Source organism: Chenopodium album, chromosome 4, assembly GCF_948465745.1.
Source record: "Chenopodium album chromosome 4, dcCheAlbu1.1, whole genome shotgun sequence".
NCBI classification, from domain to species: Eukaryota; Viridiplantae; Streptophyta; class Magnoliopsida; order Caryophyllales; family Amaranthaceae; genus Chenopodium; species Chenopodium album.
The window spans coordinates 54441504-54454546 of NC_137837.1; the positions used below are offsets into that span (position 1 = coordinate 54441504).

A 13043-nucleotide genomic window follows, 5' to 3' on the forward strand; every position below is an offset into this window, starting at 1 on the left:
ACTCTCCATGTGTTTTTGCATATTAACCAACATTTCTCTAATTTCCACCAGAGAAGGGTCAGTAGATGAAGAGGGTTGTTGTGGTTGGTTCCTCTGGCCAGCATTGGGATGGTAATATTTCTGCTAATGTTGCTGTGGCGCCTGTGGTTCTTGTGGTGGTGGATTTTGAACGTTGGCACTCCGGTAGGAAAGGTACGGATGATTCCGATACCCAGGATTGTAGGTGTTGGAGTATGGGTTATTCTGCCTATAAGCTTGAAAGGCATTAACTTGCTTCACGAAACTCCTGCAATCTTGTTCCCAATGACCTAAAATAACACAATTTTCACAGAAAGCCTCATTAGAATTATTATTAATCGCAGAAACATTAGCTACATTAGCAGTGCTCAGATTATCTAATTTTTGGCATATAGAGGTCAGTAGAGCTTGAAAAAAGGATACAGAGTCAACACTATGTTTCCCCTTGTTAGCAAATCCTCTAGGATTCCCATATTGGGAATTTTGTATCGCCATGTCTTCAATAACCTGACCTGCATCTTCAACATCAAGATTCATAAATCTCCCGCAGAATCTAAAATTATTCGAGAAGAATTTCCAAGGCCATTATAAAAGGCTTGGATTGACTGCCATTGTGCTAAATTATGGTGGGGGCAGTCTCTTTGTAGATCCTTGAACCTCTCCCAAGCCTCATATAAAGATTCATCGGCTTCTTGGGAAAAGTTCTGAATCGCACTCCGTAGTACGACTGTTCTCTCTGCAGGATAATACTTGTTATAAAAATTCAAAACAAGAGTTTCCCAGTCAGTTATACCAAGTGCAGTTCTATTTAAGCCATTAAACCACAATTTAGCTTTTCCAGTTAAAGAGAAGGGAAAGAGAACCTCCCTGATTTGGTCTTGAGTGACCCCGGCTTGCCTGATGGTATTGCTATATTGACAATAGTCGGCAATGTGAAGATTCGGGTCTTCACCCTTAGCTCCATTAAATTGCTTCCTTTCTATCATCGTTATAAATTGAGGTTTAATTTCGAATTGAACCCCATCAAGAGCCGGAGAAGAGGTGAGACATGGAAAATCTGTAAGCTTGGGTTGTGAGTAATCACTAAGCTTCTTTGGAACCGCCATCTCTGATTCTGCGTCTGATGATACCTCTGAATCGCTAGAACCAGTTGGAGGATCGCGGTGATTATTATTATTATCACCAGAATCCGCCAGGATTTGCTTGTAGAGATTTTTCTGTCTATGAAGGGAACGTTCAATCTTGGGATCGAATGGGATGTACCCCGATCTGGAACACCTGGGCATAAACAAAAACTAGAAGCAAATGTGAGATTTGCCTCAGAGAACTAACGCTCTCTGAGACAAAAAGAAAATAATCTAGACTACAAAAATAATCAGAAACAAAAATAAAACCGTCTCCCCGGCAACGGCGCCAAATTTTGACAGGGTAAAGTCGTATCACCTAATCAAAAATAATTCCCTAGTCCTCTGACTAAAGTAGATAGGGAAGTAGGGTCGAACTCCACAGGGAAACAAGTCTTTCTATTCCTAATTAACTAATATAATCTAGATTATGAAGTAACCAATATTTATATTTGAATAATAAACTAAACTACGAGGATTAAGAATAGGGAGAAAAAAATGAATGAAAGGATCTAGGGCACAGGTTCACCAATAAATAATATTCCAGGGTAGAATATAATAATCTGACGAGGGAAAAACTAGGTCGTTATCTAATCTTCCCTCGGTCAAACTAAATTTATAAACACTTAACAAACCCTAATACGAGTATAGAGGCAAGTCAAGGGTCGAACCCAAAGGAACGGTAATGTTCAAGCACTTTCAATTATGCGCCTAAGCTAGGTCGAAGACGAAGGTAAGAGAGAATACTAACAACTAACAAAACAAGTAACCAAGGAAATAAAACACTAGGAATGGGGATCAACAAGTAATCATGTCAATTGCAACAACTTGGAAGAGTATGCCAATCAAAGGTTGTGAGGACTAATGAAAAGAGCAATCAATTGGAATCAAAGAGCTATCTCCTAATTGTTAAGCTAGGGTTCACTATGAATAACAAATCAAGAGAATCACAATCAAAACCAATAGACAATTGCAATCCCTAAATCAATTGTTCATGTCATTAACAATTACAATGCAATCTAGCATAATTCTCAAGGCCTAATTGAATTACACACATGCAAACCTTCATTAATCACTTTAATCTCAACAATTAATCAACACTATTCCAAAATTAATCACAATTAATCAATCATACAAGTTTCACCCAATTCCTAGCCAACAACTACTCAAACAATATCATCAAAAACTTTCAACTATAGAGAACAAGAATCAACAAAATATCAAGAACAATTACTCTAATCAAACATCAAATATCAAAATCAAACCAAACAAACATCAAATTAAACAAAGCAATTGAATGAGATAGAGTTTAGAAATTCTCATTGATAATTAGGAAGATCTCCAACACAATTGTCACACTTGCATCTTCAATCTCTCAATCACCATTGAAATTCCTCACTTTCTCTCTCTAAAACTACTCCTAATCTAGCCTAATCTAGAGAGAGATGCTCTCAACCTAATAGAGAGAAAACTAAGCTCTAAACTAATTCAGAAAATAGAATAAAAGTTGGTCCTAATTATCCCCAAAAATGGGTATTTAAACTAAGCTAAGAAAAATAATAAAGGAAAGAAAATAAAATAAATAAACTAAGAAAAGGGGAAATAAAAATAATAAAGGAAAATAAATTAAAAAGAGAAATAAGAAAAGAGAAATAAAATAAAATGAAAAGGAGAGGAAATAAATAAAAATAAAAGGAAAAGAAAAAGAAAACAAATCCCCATAAAAAATCAAAACATCAGAACCCAAAAATGTACACTTCTCCTTCTAATTTTTCAGCTGCTTGTTCTCCATTGAAGCGCATCACCATCTTCACCGTCCATCAATCATCATCAACTTCAATCATCACCGCTCATCTCATCATCTATCATCGGGCATCAATCAAGGCCGTTGGTCTTCATTAAAACCACGTGAGAAGCTTGTGATACGGGTTCAAATTGAACCCAGAAAGCCGCGCCCGCGGTGGTCTAAGCCGCGCCCTCTCCAGAGCCACCGCGTCCGCGGGAAGACCTCGGGACAACCGCGGCTACTTACTGCCTGATTTGAGGCATCGAGCCCGCGTCCGCTCCTCTCACACCCGCGCCCTCGGGGAATTTCAATTGAATTGGGGCTTGATTGAGTTCGATTGGTGGCAGCTCAAGGTGGAGAAGGGTGGCTGCCGATTGGTGGTGATGTTGCGGAGTAGTGGCTGTTGCGGGAACAGGGGAATGTGGTTGGAGATGAACTGGAGCTGCTGCTGCGATTTGTGCTTAAATTGGTGACGCAAATGGTGTTGGGAAATTGGTGGATAGGTGGCTGGTTTGGTTGCGCCACCAAGTGCGGTGGAGGCAGCAGCGTGAGGCTTTGGTGAGTGGTAGTTGTTGTTGTTGGGGTTGCGAATTGGTGAAGCAAAGGGTGAGTAGGGGCTGGTGGAAGCTAGTCGTTTGTGAGGCTGTTGTGTTGTGGCTGTTGTGTTGGGAGCAAGGGAGCGTTGCTGTTATAGGTGTTGTTGGCTGTTGTGTTGCAATAAAGGGAGTGATTTGGTGTGGTGTAGGATAGGATATAGTGGGGTGTAGGATAAGACGGCAGCAAGGGTGATGACTTGTGTTGGCTTGTTTTCGTTACAACAACTTAATTGATTTTGAACTTAAAAGCTCGAAACATCAAGCTTGAATATCGGAACTCCGAATATGACAATGTAACTCGTGTCTTGTCCCGAGCAATCACCTACACAAACAACCAAACATGAGGGAGAAATAGAAGGCAAATAAAATAGAATAAATAAAATGAAAATAAAAAAAATAGAAATAAAAGAAATAAAACTAAAACTATGAATTAAGGACTAAAATAATGAAAAACTCATAAAAACTAAACAAAACTCAAAATGAATTATTAAAATGGAAAACCAAATAAAACTAAGAAAAATATAGGAAAATAATGAAGGAAAATAGAGAAAAAGAACCTAAATCTTATTCTTTTGAGCGCCATAAATGACGCTCATCATAATCATTCATCAATGCATACATTAATCAGATTATAAAGGGCTTTCGCTACGTATTACAATCACACAATTATTTTACCGGTATTAAATCTCATCTTTCGAATCTCGACTTAACCATTTATAAATTAACCTGCCTATTGAAACTAGACCTAAACATTAATTATCATCTTTCGAATCTCGAACCAATATTGTTAAACTCATGCATAAAAGATCTGCGCAAATCTAGTCACAGAGCATTAAATCAATCAATAGGAAATTAATCTAGCATTGACAATTAACAACAATAAATTACCCCTTCATATAATTTATGGATCCCCACAAACCCTAGAAATAAAACTACTCAGACATAATTAAATATAAAATAAAAAAAGCAATTAAAGGAGACATGATTAAAGGAATAGAATAAATAACTAAGATTAAGAGAAGAGAAATAGTTACCAAACAAATCTGGAATTAAGAATGAATAAAGAACAAAAGTTTAAGAGGGAGAGAATCTAAGAGAACAATTAAGAGGACAAAGAGTGAATAAAAGGAAAAAAAAGAGAGAGATAAAATCGTATTACGGAGGAGTATTTATACTCCGTACAAATCCTAAACTAAAACAAATTAAAACGACGCTAATCGTCTCCTAATAAATACACGCGCCGGATCGGGTGAGGCACCGCCCGATCGGGCGCGCCTTTTTGCTCGTCAGTACCAATCTCGCGCCCGGCCGGGCGCGACACCGGGCGCCAGCCTTAGCTTCTCCCGCCCGGCCGGGCGCGCCTCCGGACGCCAGCCTCTTTGGCCGGGCAGCTCTCTTGGGCCACTATTTGGACTACGATTGGGCCCCAATTCTTCGGGCCAACCTGGGTTTCCTCTTTCGGTCTTGAATACTCGGTCCAAATGCCCTTGTATCACCTATACTGAGCCCTTAATCACCGGTTCGATAGCTCTAACCGCCCTAGGCTATAGAATCTGGTCGTGCTTCTCCAATGTTCGTGATTGCTCCAAAATATCTCGGGAAAATACTCCAAAAGCATAAATCCGTGCAAAAGTCAACCAAATCTACGAAAACACTAGAAAACACCAATTAGTAATAAAAGTGGCTCTAAAGAGCCAAAAACACTATTAATTACGACCAAGGTACGGGGGTAAAATACTATATAAAATAGACGCATCAGTAAGTAAGAAGAATATATTGATTAAAATGAAAATTGTACAAATAAAAAACTATACAAGCTAAAATAAAGGCTGATTACTCAACACCTCAAGATCCTAAGACCAAACACCCTCCTAGATTCTGATTCCTCAAATGCCATCTTCTAGGAAGGGTTCATCTAAGAGACCAGAATCAAACTGAAATGAGCCTGCAATCTTCTAAGAAGAGTGCAAAGAATAGACATCAGCTGTACAACAGACTAAAACCCAACTAGGGACCCAGTTAAATGCGATTCCTAAGCTGATACAACCACTTACAATACTTTTTTTTTTCCATCTCTTGCTAATAAGCTGTTGAGCTCTTCCTATAGCTTCTAACTTCACAGTCTTGATCACAATAGATGGAGAAAAAACGGTAGACTTTCAATAGGCCAGATTCATGGCACTCCAAATATGATACACAAAAGTTAAAAGCACTGCCATAGCCACATTCTTCTGCATAGGATTCTTAGCCCTCCTATGCCAATTCTTCCAGGTAGAAACCAAACTGAATTGATGTGAATTCATTCTTAGCCACTTGCTAATGTCATTCATACACCACCTACTATATTGCAACCCCCAAATCCGTTGAATTAAGCGTTAAAATCCGTGGCATTAGTCCTAATGCAACGGCCATGTGCCGTGGCATCTGCTGGCGTTGCAATAGGTCTAATGCAATGACATATGACACCTAATGCAACGACATCAATGATCCGTTGCGTTAGATCAATATCTGATGCAACGGCAACATTATTGCCGTGGCATTAACTATAATACCTAATGCCACGGTGCAAATACTCTAATGCCACGATTCCCTACATTTAATGCCACATAATGCATATATCTTATGCCAATAATAATAATAATAATAATAATAATAATAATAATAATAATAATAATAATAATAATAATAATACAATTTAAAACAGATTTTTTGTTTAAAAAAACAGAATTTTATTAAATACTTCCTCTGTTCTTTTGTTCTTTTTTATTTGACCTGTTTCTTTTATCACGCTTGCCAATGCAAAACTTTAAAGATCAATAACTTAAATTCTCCATAAGTAAAAATTATAAAAGTTATATATATTATGATAATACTTATTGAGATGAATCCAAAAAGATCATACATGAATATATTTTCCTTACATATTATTCACAAAAGACGGTCAAAGGAGGGATGGTGAATAGTGTAAAAGTCAAAGCGGATCAGTAATAAAGAACGGGGGAAGTATATAAATAAAAGTTTGTACATTGTTATCTATGAGGAAAATTACAAAATTAAATTATAACTAGTTAAACTATGAAAAAAAACTTGTCCCCTAAACAATATTTTGAGTAATCCTTTGGACAACATTATCATTTCTTTCTCCTGCTTCTCTAATTTCTCAAGTAAAGCAATTAGGGAACAATTTAGGAAGCATCTTCTTCAGCTTCAGTATCCACCTCTAGCACTATTTACACATATCCAATGGATTTAAATCCCTTGATAAACAAAACACAAACAAATCATTATGGGATAATAGAATAATCGAGCATTGAAAAAAAAGGAACTTGATGTTTGTCCCCCCACCCTCTTAAATTGAAATAGGAGGCTTGGCCCTACTCTTACGGCCATGTTGATAATAAATATAAACCTGGAATTATGCACACACAAGAAAAGCATATATAATGCGCACAATATTAGTTTCTCAGTCTTATTTCAATCAGTAAAACAGTTAGCAACACAAACTAAGACATAAAAAATAATACAGACATAAGATGTGCACCTCTAACATTTGCTGAGGCAAATTAAATACCACCTATTCATATGTAGAAAGTAGCGTACACATATAATCAAACAGATGATACAAAATTGAAACCAACAAAAAAGTTGGCATAGTTAAATCCAAGCCAGGAATAAAAAGTTATTTCAAGTAATATTACGGCAAAACACTATTAATAATCTTGATTTAGGAGAACACAATACTTGTCATTCTAACGCTGCTATCAGTGATGATATACCTACATCAATTGCAAACCAATCTAAAATTCATCCAGGTAAACCAAGTAAACTAGAAACAGCCTAATCCTGTTAGGGAATGACAAATTTGACTAAGTAATGAAAAATAATAATAAGGCATTATCCACTAAATTCAAGCAGCTCTGACTTTGAAAAGATGTAAGCAATAGCAGAAACAAAAGAATTAGTGATACTAGATCCCAAAACTAAAGAGAGCATTCTTAGTTCCTTGAATGAAAGTAAACATCAACTAATAACTTTAATCGATAATATCAACCCACACTCTAATTAACTACAAATAAAACAACAAAAAGAGCATCTAAATTAAACCTTACTAAATTACTCAAATAGAACATGATGGTGAGATATTCCCTTAAGTCTAATCCTATGAAACAACCTTCACAAAAGACACTTCAAAAATATAGTAATAGTGAGATATGAAAAGATTATTAAATTAAAAAAAATTCATGCATCATGGATAGCTAGTTACAACAGTTGTATTATATTTGTGCACATATATTATTATAGCCAGATAATGTCACATCAATAACACAAAAACAAACCATGTATGAAGTTAAATATCAAATCCAATCTAAGCAAATAAACCAAAGCCCACTACTAGATTATATGGAGCATAACTAACAGGTTTAGGAACAAACTAACATATACCAGATTTAAAACTAATATAGTTTCGGGTAAACTTTTATGGATACTCTTCATTAACTATTCTTATCAAGTTTAAGGTTTCAACTAAGCAGCCTAGCTTAAGGATTGAATTTACAAATAGAATCACTCGACCAACGACTATAGATTGGAAAAACTAAGAACTCATATTGTCATACTCACAGTAATGTTTAGTTAAAAGGGAAAAATCTGTCAAGATTTATGAATGCAGAAAATTCAGTGGAATAAGAGGAAATAAAATTAAAGCCACATTAATTACAATTTTCTAAGCCAGATTATTCTAAGCCATGTGATATCCTTCTTATTGAATATATCGAACTAGCTGAACTAGTATCCATGATAATTACAATTTTTAGAACCAAAAAAAGATTATATTGCATGTAAAATAAGATAAGTAAACCAATTAATCCAATTTCTAAATTCATCAGTAGAACCATTGCCCAACAAAACCCCTCAATTCGGGTTTAGGTTTTTCTACCAACAAATCCCATATTGCATAAAAAATTAATTGAAAAGGCCCAGAAAAATTAAACCTCAAAATTAAAATTATAAACAAACCCGAGAACAATGAGATGAGCACAGAAAGTTCCAGCATGAGAGAATTGTGAGTTATAGCATGATCATTGGCGAGTTGGAGCTTATTATCACGACCTCCGCCTTCATTAGTGGTGGGTGTAACTCACAATTCGAGCAAATTAAACTGGCCGAGAATATTCAAGATCTAAGACTATGTAAAAACGAAAATTTCTAAAATAAAACAAAAAAAGGAGAAGTAATACTAGAGAATTACCATTACTTTGTCGAGTGAAGGTATGTAACCAAGGCCATGGCAGAAGAATCTCAATGATGAAGTGTTGTAGACTTGCGGCGGATTGAGTTGAACGAAAGATAAAAGTAGTGAAGGGTTTTCAATTTTAGGGAAAGTAAGAGGGATATAACGCGCCTATGTTAAATTTTAATAATATCCTAATGGTTGTGGCGTTAGACCGCTCTATTGCAACGGCAAAATCACAACCGTTGTGTTAGGCTCTACTATTAAGCAACTGATGTATTAGACCATGCTAATGCAACGGTAATCAATGCAGCCGTTGCATTAGGCTTATTTTTTACGTTGCATTTGATCGAAAATGTAGTAATGTGCTCACCACAAAGTAAGCACCCATCATCATCACAAATATCAATCCTAGCAAACTTATCCCTAGTTGTCAATCTTCCCATGACAGCCAGCCAGGTAAAAGCATGTTTAAGAACATTATACCTATTCCATACCCAAGAACACCAATTCACCTTGTCCATAGTGCCTTGAAGCCACTCATAACCATATGAGATTTTCACCTTGTCCATAGTGCCTTGAAGCCACTCATAACCATATGAGATTTTGCACTTCTGATTCAGCCAATTCTAACTTTCAAACCTCTCCTTCAAATCATCCTTGACTTTGCATAGCTTCTTCCAACCCCACCAAGCACGCATTAGGCGTACTTTAACTCCACCAATCTTGCTCCTTAAAGTACACAACATGCACCCATTTCACCTATAAAGATGAAAGGAATGGTGTCCTTTTAAAAAGTGTGTTATTCCGATGGAGGGTTTGAAGCTATTATAAAGTTATTTATTCAGTAAGTTCAAGTGATTGGAATGCCTAGTTGGAGGTCACTTCCAATCATTGATATTAATGCATAATTAATATTACAACTTAATCTAGACTGAACCCTTCGGGTCACACCCAACAACTGACGATTCAAAACGATGAATTAATTCGGAAGAATTAATGAGTCTCTCGAGTAATAAATATTTAGACATCGGAATTCGAGCTAGGAGCGTCGAAACCGAGCGCCGCAAGTTGAGTCAAATAAATAAAAGACGAGACGGTAAAAACAATAATAAATCAACAAGTTACCAAAATACCCCTAGCATCGGAGTGCCCTGAGCAAACCGAGTGCTAGGGGCATTTGAGATAAAATGGTGACTAGCATGTGCACCGCACAAAGCCTAGGCTAGCTGGTGCATGGTGCGGCATGCTGGCGCACCTTCGCTAGCAATGCTGCGAGCACAAGGCTAACAAGCATCGCTTGCATGTGCAAGCAAGCAGCACCGTCGAGCTAGCAGCACGCTAGCAATGCTTGCTGGCTGGTACGCGGAGAGCAGGTAGTAGCACACAGCAACTCGCAGCAATTCGAGGCTTGTTGGCTCGTTGCTACGATGTGCGAGCAGCTGGCGTGCCCATCAAAAGGGTTGGGCAGCCATGGCGCCCAAGGCTGGCAGCGCCAGCTGACGCATTTTGGTTTGGGCGTGTGGCAACGTGAGAGCCAGTTACGGAAGCCTTTGGGATCAAGTATTGGTCCCTCCCATTCCCTTGTGGTCCTTACCTAATCCCTCCTCTTAGAATGCCACTTGTTGATTGATTAGTTGTTAGTTGTTTTCTTTTGTTTTTTATTTAAAATTAAAAGGAGAAAATTGATTTTACCAACTCTCCCACATTGATGGGAGAGTGGATTTCTCACTTGAGTATCCCTATAAATATCCCACTTGGGTTTTGGGAAAACTCACTTGAGTAACAATTAGGCATCTCCACTGGAGAGAAAACCTATAAGCTCATTAATTACTCAGTTAGTGTTTTGGTCCGGCTTGGCTAACTTCCAAGCAAGAGACCTCGTCGCGATCGTGTTGTGGGTGGATATCGTCGGAGGCCGTTGCGCTTGCGAGGCTTAAGCTTTTTCAAGTAAGAGATTCATTTGGTCGATTGAAGCATGCTATAAGGGTAATTTAGTCTTTTCTCTAATCTTGTTATTTATGCATTTTGGTTATATTAATTGTGAGTTTTCCTTAGGCTCGAGTTTTATTTTCTGCGGTGAGTTGGACTCATCGAAACTCAACAGCGGTATCGGAGCCTTGTTCATTTATTTTTATAGCTAAAAATTTTCAAGGTGTTTTTATGATTTTATTTTGCTGGTTTGTGTTACTAATTAGATTAGTAGCTCGGTTTTATTAATTTTAATCTCGTTTTAATCTGATTTTTGGCCCCGAACCCATATTTTCGCCCAAAAATAGTGAATTTTGGGTGGAAACAACGTTTTGGAAAGTTTTTAACTATTATAGAATTGTGAAAAGGCTAAAGTCCAACCAGAAATTCCTTTTTTCAAGGGTTTTCCGTTTTTTACGAAATTTTTTAAATCTTTTAACCTTGAATTTTAATGGCATATTTCTGGTGATTATGTATTTGGTACTTTCCTTAATGTTTCTGCATTTTTTGACCTCTTTAAGTATGGTTACTTTGTAGTAATTAGTGCTTGAAATATTAGTTAAATTTTCACATAATTGCAAATCCATTGCATTAAGTGTAAAAAATTTATTATTTGAGACTTCTAAGTACTAAAGATCCAATATTTAATGTTTTAAGTGGTTGGAACTTTAAGTGACTAAAGTCCATGACTTTTTTGTTGAACTTTTTGATTTAATTATTTATTAAGTTGATTGGAATCATAAAGTTTCAATCTTGTGATAGAAATTTCATTTATCTTCATATTGGACGATATAATTATTTTAGGATTCACAAGTTAAAGTTGGAATCTGTATTTGAATTTTTGTGTTCATAATTCCAACACCCCTTTATTTTGTCAAATCTCATGATTAATTTAAGTTAATAAGATTAGTGAGAATAACGCTTTTCATTTTATTGCATCAAGTTAAACCAATTTTATTAAAGAATAGTTCTTAAGAATAATATTGGTTTTGTGCACTTGGATGAATTTATTTAAGTTGGACTTGTTATAATTTTCATTTTGCTCATTCAATTATTCTAAAATTAATTTGGAATTAATTAATAATGTTATGCAAAAAATTCGAAATTAATCCCGAGAGTATGGCACGCAAACCAAGGCTACACCACCCTGGCCAGCTGGGCTGCTTAGCATCCCACATGTGGCTACCAAGGGAGAGTTGCGCTTGGTGCGCGCCTTACTCAGCAGCATGGCTGGTGCGCCACAAAGTAGCAGCAGCAGCATGCAGCGGTTGTGCGCGCATGCTGCTGCTTGGTGCGGGCTATGTGCATGCACTGTTTGGTTCGGCTGGTGGCTATGCGTGTGGGGTGCAGGGGCGGATCTAGGGGGGTTCAAGGGGGTTCATTGAACCCACAGATTTTTTGGAAAAAAATTATAAGTTTTAATTTTTTTTTTAAAAAAAAAAAAAAGGTTTAAAAGAAATTTTGGTGAGAATAATTATCACACGGGTAAGTTTGGCGCATTGGTAATTCTATGGAGAATAGAGCAGCGCGCTCCTTTAGTACCTTAGGTCTTGGGTTCGACTCCTACTGCCCCCCTTTTTTGTACTTTTTTTTTTTTTAAAAAAAACTCCTTACATTCAGATTTCAATAAGTCATATTTCAAAAATCAAACATCAGACATTTTTCCCCAAATTCCCAAACACCAAAACCCTAACTTTAAAAAACTCCTTACATAAAGATCCGCCCCTGCCGCCGCGGCACGCCGGCACCGCACACTGAGACACCGACGGGCGACCGGGCGACCGGCGAGGCGGCGACCACCTCACGGAGATACGGACGAGTGGACTGTGGACGACTGGACGAGGGACGACTCACGGACGAGTTCAAATTTCGAGTTCTTCTCTTCTACAATTGTGACTTTGTGAGTCCTCTTAATCTCTTATTCCTCATTTCCTCTACTCCTATTAAATCTTAATCTTGGTTTGCTTCATTGCTTGTTTTATTTTTAAAATTGGTTTATGGTTTTGATATATTGTTGAATTCTTGAATTGTTGAGAAATTGAATTGTAGAAAGTTAGAAGTTAGAAACTTAAAATTATAAATTTTTACTTGTTCTGTTAATTGAAATTTGATAATTAGAAGAAGTTTATATTGTCAAATTTGTGTTTATTGGGGACTTGTGATTTTTTTTTTGAAAGGGAAGTGCTCAGCGAGCACAATTAGAATTAATCAGCTGAAATCAACAGCAGCCAAGGCAGCAAGGCCTTGTTTATTGGGGACTTGTGATTTTAATTGATAATTAATTGTGTATTATTGTAGATTGTAGAGCTTTTGTTACC

At 36.9% G+C, this 13043-nt stretch overlaps 1 long non-coding RNA gene and 1 other non-coding gene across 2 annotated transcripts; one reads left to right on the forward strand and one right to left on the reverse strand.

The window, feature by feature from the left end:
* Window positions 1–636: 636 nt before the first annotated feature.
* LOC145629624 (small nucleolar RNA R71) lies at window positions 637–743 on the forward strand. The gene has a single exon (XR_014111786.1). It is a non-coding gene; the product is annotated as a small nucleolar RNA R71 (small nucleolar RNA).
* Window positions 744–6509: 5766 nt separating this feature from the next.
* LOC145627008 (uncharacterized) lies at window positions 6510–8915 on the reverse strand. The gene is made up of 3 exons (XR_014111257.1): window positions 8773–8915; window positions 8541–8682; window positions 6510–6781 (listed from the first exon to the last, which is right to left on the reverse strand). It is a non-coding gene; the product is annotated as an uncharacterized LOC145627008 (long non-coding RNA).
* Between the last annotated feature and the right edge of the window lie 4128 nt (window positions 8916–13043).